At 36.5% G+C, this 6,577-nt stretch overlaps 1 long non-coding RNA gene across 1 annotated transcript; it reads left to right on the top strand.

Annotated features, from left to right (window-relative positions):
* Nucleotides 1-318: 318 nt before the first annotated feature.
* On the top strand, nt 319-1,233 carry LOC143508885 (uncharacterized). The gene is made up of 4 exons (XR_013129522.1): nt 319-383; nt 564-599; nt 762-788; nt 1,128-1,233. It is a non-coding gene; the product is annotated as an uncharacterized LOC143508885 (long non-coding RNA).
* Nucleotides 1,234-6,577: the final 5,344 nt, after the last annotated feature.

Raw genomic sequence — 6,577 nt, 5'->3', positions numbered from 1 at the left:
AACTTCATTAAAATTATTACATTTCATAGGTTTCACTTAATGATAACCGATTTAGAGGTTTCTTAAGAATAGTACATTCTACAAATGGCCAGGTAATTAAGTAAAGATTTAACAGATTTAAACTAATAACGTAAAAAATTGCACAGCCATTAAGAAGAAAAAATTGTTGCTTACTTGCATTTACATGTGTAAATGTGTTTTCTCCACCCAGCTAATGAGACTGATGAAGGTAAAGAGTTTAGTTTCCAGGAATACAAAGAAACATGTCTGCTTTTGCATGTCTTGGACCTGTATTAATTCTCTATTTTTTGGTAATTCAGATGAGCATGTCTTTCAGAGGAGGACTAAAAATACGAGACTAACACTGCCCAAGGCCCCTGAATGTAAGTAGACAATCCATGTGTCCAAATAGAGCAGCCATATATGTTAATCCTTATCTTTTTACTGTGAAGTAGAGCAACCATATATGTTAATCTTTAGCTTTTTAATGTGAAGTAGAGCAGCCATATATGTTAATCCTTAGCTTTTTAATGTGAAGCTTTATTTTGTTTATTTGCTGGCAGATGCTCCATCCACTTCCACAGGACAGCAGTTACAAGGTACAAACAGTGCATGCAGAAGAAAAGGGGATGTGATTCAACAAAAACTTTGTTGCATTGTAGTTTTCCACCAGATGAGAGGTGCAGTTAAAAATATAAGCACAACCACAGATTTTAATACACCTTTTAAAAATATTATTTTTGTTTATTTCACTGCAAAAGCTCCACCAACTTCCAGTGGCCAGCAAGGTGATTTTCTGAGACTGTTATTTCTCTCTGTGTTTTATTCTTGTTATGACATATGAGTGAGTAACTAAAATCACACAATACAAACAATGAGCTTCATTTACCAATAGCTTCCGAAGTTTGTTCTTAAATAATACTGCCTATGTGGGTTTTAAGAAGAAATTCCTTCTTATGAATTGTTGGTGAATGATGCCCAATATTAGTGATTGTTGTTAGTCATGATTACTTTTGACAGCTTGTACAACTGTCACTGCTTTTTAATGTTGTTACTAGTGCTCTCATTAAGGTTTATGTAATTGATTTTACTGATATTTATTTATTTATTTGTTTGTTATTTTGCAGAAATTGTGAAATTATTTGAGGCCTTGGAGAGAAAAAGTCCTGCTAAAATTAACACAGATGCAGGAGGAATTTAGGGACGCCATTGGAAGACTACTGGAGAAGAGCACAGACCAGCCAAGTACCTCCAGTGACACATTAGGTTTGCTAAATGAGCCATGTGAACCAACAGAGGACTTGGAAGGCCTCTGCAGTAGACTGCAAGATCCTGCATACCGTAAGAAGATGGTACGTAGTAAGACTTGAACATTATATTACATACAACAGTAATTTTCTGTTTTAAACTTATCAGAGGTGCAAATTCCTCAAGGCCCACCATTTATGATACTTGAGCCATGATATGATGCTTGATATTGATCTCGTCAATGCACTGTGAGCATATTTTCCACTATTGCACTATTTACAAATCCGATATCTAAGTCTCCAGGGGGGAGGCAGCTTGGGAGATGCTGTCAGGAGGATGCTTCGCAAAATTGGAGGCAACTCTCTGTGGACTGAATACAGCTTTAAAGGGAGAAAAGGAAAATGATCTTTTGAGGGACTCCCCATTAATGATGTCATCATACGTAAGTTTGATCCTTCAGAATAATTACAGGTTAATAAATTAAGTTCCATAATTTTATATTAATGTAATGTTGGTAAGAATTTGTTAAGATACTGTCCAATTTTATCAGATAGAATATCAAAAAGAAAACAATATTCTCCCTTAAAACATGTAATTTGCAGGTTTACATATTTAAATTGTGTATTTCAAGGTGCATGCAACAAGTGTTATTCTGAGGCAAAATGCCAGGCGATTGAAGACATGATTGCTGTCATGCTGAAACATGCGCCACATCGTGGGAGAACAAATAATCAGGTGAACTATTATTACTAATTGTTCTTTTTCTTTTATCCCTATAAAAGAAATTAAAACCTACATTCTAAACTAAAACTAGTCTTTAATTATGATTGAAGGAAGCGTTTAAGCCTAAAACTGACGTGCCCAATTGGTTGGGCTTAGCTTGGCTTGCCTCTTTAAAATGTAGTGGCTGGCGGTACATCCTCAAAACCACTTAATTTTGTGGTTTATGCCTGCATCTGAAGTAAGCGCATATTACTATAATTAAACCACATGTAGATAATATATCTAAAGGTGTTTAATAGCCAAAGGTTACAAAATTAAATGTTAACAAACGTGTATCTTTGTCTATTCTTTTAGGCTTCACACCAAGAAACGCTTGAAAAGGAGGCTTAACAGCGTTCAAATGCGCACATCGGACAGATTATCTTTCGCACTTCAAATAAAAAATGATAACTTGTTTACAGCCTATCACTTCTTGTGTGTTCACTTTTATTCCATATACAATACCACGATTTACTAAATCGATAAAATGGAAGTTGTTTTAGAACATAAGAAGTAGACCTAAACAATTTAACATATGAGACGTTTAAAGGACGTTCCTTAAACGTCCGCTTATTGTCCTCTGGATGTTTCCAGGTGGTCCTACAAACGTCTCCTGAACGTCTATGGTGTCAAATCCAAGTCAATAATCACGAGCGCGGAAAATCATTTCGCGAGCAAAACTACTCTCACGCGCGAGGAGAGAGTTGCTTGCGCGAGGAAAATTTGTCACATCCTTTCTGCTTGCGATTAAGCTCCTGCTCGCGGAGCAGATCGTTTGATTTTTGACAGTCGTGGGAGGGACCCAGACAGGATTGACTTCTGGATGTCAATTGTGATTGGCTGTCAGTAGGGTCCGGTTCATGTTTATTTTTTCGCGATATCAATGCATTTAGGCAGCTGGATGCTCCAAATACTATGAATTATGGTAAAACATAACCAGCTAGCTAGTTAACCTAGCTAGCTAGTTATTTATAAGTCTGACGTTTGCATTGTTTACATGGTTTGTTAGCTAGCTAGCTAAGTTGGCTATTTGTATTACACAAAATAAAACTGCCTTAGCAATGCACTTGGCATGTAGCTAGCAATACATAATTAAAGCAGAGGGATAAATGGTTCAATACAGGTACTAGATATGTTGCAGATATCTTCCCATAATTTGGAAGAAATGGGAAATGTTGTCAGGGTGAATTCTGCAGAAAGTGCAATTCGCTTCCATGTCCTTTATAAACCATTGTTAAAAATGTTTTTGATGGATAAACTAAATTATTTTAAAATATACTTCTTTCACATTATGTATGATATATATTTTGCTGGCAAGGTCCAGATCTCTTTCCAGTCGAGGTTGTTAAAGATGGTGTTCCAATAGATTCATATGGATTAGATACACCATCTTTCTGAAACAGTGAGCATATATAATGATTACTATTGTGTGATGTACAGAAACACATTTTCCCTATTTCAAGATTGGTTGGGTCGATGGGTAATAATGTTGGATCATGTCCTGGTGTACTTTTAAATAGCATACTCACTCCAGCATGTATAGCATTTTATAACTAATTCAGCAAAAGCAATTGCAACATTGAATTTAATTAATAAACCTTAGTTACTAAATTCTTGATTTGTCAGTAGAGAGCCATTTGAGTTAAATAACTGTTGTACCAAGAGTATATTGTGAAACCATAGATGGTAAAATAAAAATTTGTTTCTATATACAATGTATTTGTTGTTGCAATCTCTAGGTGAATAATTATCAAAACAATTTTGGATTTTTAAATTTTCAGGTTGGTCTTTTTTTTCATTATATTATTCAGGCCATGCCATATATGACCTATGTTGCTATAACTCAAACCATGTAAACCAACTCTGAAAGCATGGGGGCAGTCCCCCTGCTTATATACAATCTACACCATTCAGCAGTTCTAGCAAGCAGGTTATCTTAAGCACATCATGTTCCAAAACATGGGCGCCCAACAGGCTACTTTGTCTCACGTATGTGTATCTCCTAATATGGACTTCCCTAGAGTTAGCGGAAGAAATGTATCAGTTGAACACAGAGAAAGCTAAATGACCCAAGTATAGTAGACTAGTGAGTACCAGTTAACAGTGCTCTTACCCTTCGCACTCTCCCTGACCTGGGTCACAGTATAGCACAAATGCATAATATTAACTAAACATAAGTACTTGATTACACTGAAACACACTACTTCATTATTGTAGACCTTCTGTTTAATCAGAACGACATGTACTAAATCATAACGTTCATAATGATCTCTTATAATCTAAATGACATGACCTAATCAAGAATGACATAATTTCTGTCACAGTGATCAACTCCTAATTTCAAATGCTTTCATGGATTAAGGTTCCTGTGATGTGCTCCAAGTGTGGTTCAAATTGACCTGTCGGGGATGCTACTGTACACAAAAACCTCTAAAATCATCAAAACTAATGCTGCAATCCTGTCATGCAGAATACAGAGAAGTAATGAATCTTGTATGATTCAGACCAATGAGCCAAATAACTTTGTAACTACATCTTATAACAAAAAGTATTGTGGCGTGGTGTGGTAGAAAGAAGTTGCAGAGAAGTCCATTCTCCAAACAGAACAGAGGTTTTATTGTTCTTTGTAATAAAACTGGCACTCACAGGCACAATCAGTATAACTCGAGGCCTAAATGAGGTACCCCTTGCACATGAAACACGGGGGGAGGTCATGACGACGGCAACGTTACACATACATGGAGGGGAAACTAAGATAATGCACCGGTACACAAAAGGATGGACCGGGGTGACTTAACTAATAAAACACAATAAATAATCATTAAAAACACTATACAAACATAAACATCGCATAATTAAACACAACAGGGCCGGGGCCGCAAGGGCTCATGGGTAATGGTGTCACCCTCCGGCACCCCCCATTGGCCCGACGCTACACAATACTGCCTGACCAGGAATGAACATTTTATTTCACTAAAATTTCTTTTCATCGCTGTAATATCTGTATGGTAGTACTTTGGCTCCATCTACTGGCCAAATACTGGAACCTACTGAAAAGCATTGCTTACATGAAACACCTTGCAAACACATACACACAAAGCTAATCTCAGCATGTGATTTAGTTATATGATCTGAATCATTTTTTGCCAATACATTTAGCCACATTTTGATTTTTTGTAGATTTAGTGCCTCATCTGAGATAAAAAAAACACTTCATACATTCATATCAAAGGTCAAACATTTGCTCAAAACAACACATTGGTTTTCTTTGGCTGCTTAGGCCTATACGTGTGTGAACCTGCAATCTCCGCTTGTGGCTAGATTTAAATAATTGTTTTTATTAGTCTGACATGCATAAAAAATCAAATGGTTTATTATTTTACTTAAAAACATTTTTTTAATAAAGTTATTCAACTGTCCACATATGTGGACACCCAAAAATCCACATGAACATAGGTGGGACTCAATGGGAATCAATACCCTTGTATCTCCAGATTCTATTCTTGCCTCTGACATTCTGTTTTCTTTGCTAATTATTTAAACCTACCTAATTTCCTTTGTTCCCTTCCTCGTTTTGTTATTTTTCGCTTTTTTTCACTTAGTCTCACATCTGTCTCATATTCTCCTTCGCTGATGTCACTGTCACTGTAAGTGGACTCTGACGCACTACCTACTGGAATATCCTCAATAACTGTATAGTGTGATGTTGATTATCTACACTGCCCTGGTTGAAAAACAACACATATACATGTGTGCTATAATGTACTGTCGTTGAAATTTGAACCTTAATGGTGAGCAAGAACAGTCAAAAGCAGTTGGGTATGGTATCAGAGTAGAGTACAAAGTTTATTAAAGACAAAAGACAGAAAAATAGATGGATCGATCCAGAGCTCAAGAGCGTCTGCAAGAGAAAGCTGCCCCCCACTCACAGACCATAGTTCTTATACTATTTTGCTACATGATTACATCATACTTCCATGACATGAGTTAAGCATGTTAGGTCTCATTGGTGGCCCATGTGAGGTAAGGTGATGGGGTGAGGTATCACCCCCATCACTCTTTCCCTGCCAGGGTCATTTGGCCAAGGTCTCCTTGTTCCTCCGGTCCATCAGATGCACCATTCTAACGCAACTCATCCTTATCTACAAACCAGAGACCTTCAGGGCTGTCTACCTTCATCTCACAAGGAGTGCCTTCACACAATTTACTACTTTATTACTAGAGAGAGTGCCTACAAGCATGTAAGGCATACAATGATCAACGTGTACTAGGCCTAACATATAATAACGTGATTTCCATTCTACTCACTACTAAGTGTAATCAATACATACGTGTATATTGATGAATATTACAGTAAGACAATATATGAATTTTTCACCAACAGTACACACACACACACACAAATGTTCTTAGATTTAGCTTTTTAGGCAATAAAAATGGAAATGTTTATATTTGTTTCTATTTACAGCAACAACACATTTTGTACAAATTTACTTTTATTATTTATATGAACGGCTTAAAAATCTATGACATGGTACATCGTTCAACGTATTGCCATTATTGCATA

This window comes from Brachyhypopomus gauderio, chromosome 2 (genome assembly GCF_052324685.1).
Source record: "Brachyhypopomus gauderio isolate BG-103 chromosome 2, BGAUD_0.2, whole genome shotgun sequence".
Classification (NCBI taxonomy): Eukaryota; Metazoa; Chordata; class Actinopteri; order Gymnotiformes; family Hypopomidae; genus Brachyhypopomus; species Brachyhypopomus gauderio.
Note: the sequence above shows the minus strand (reverse complement) of the source record. Positions and strands in the feature narration are given on the sequence as shown.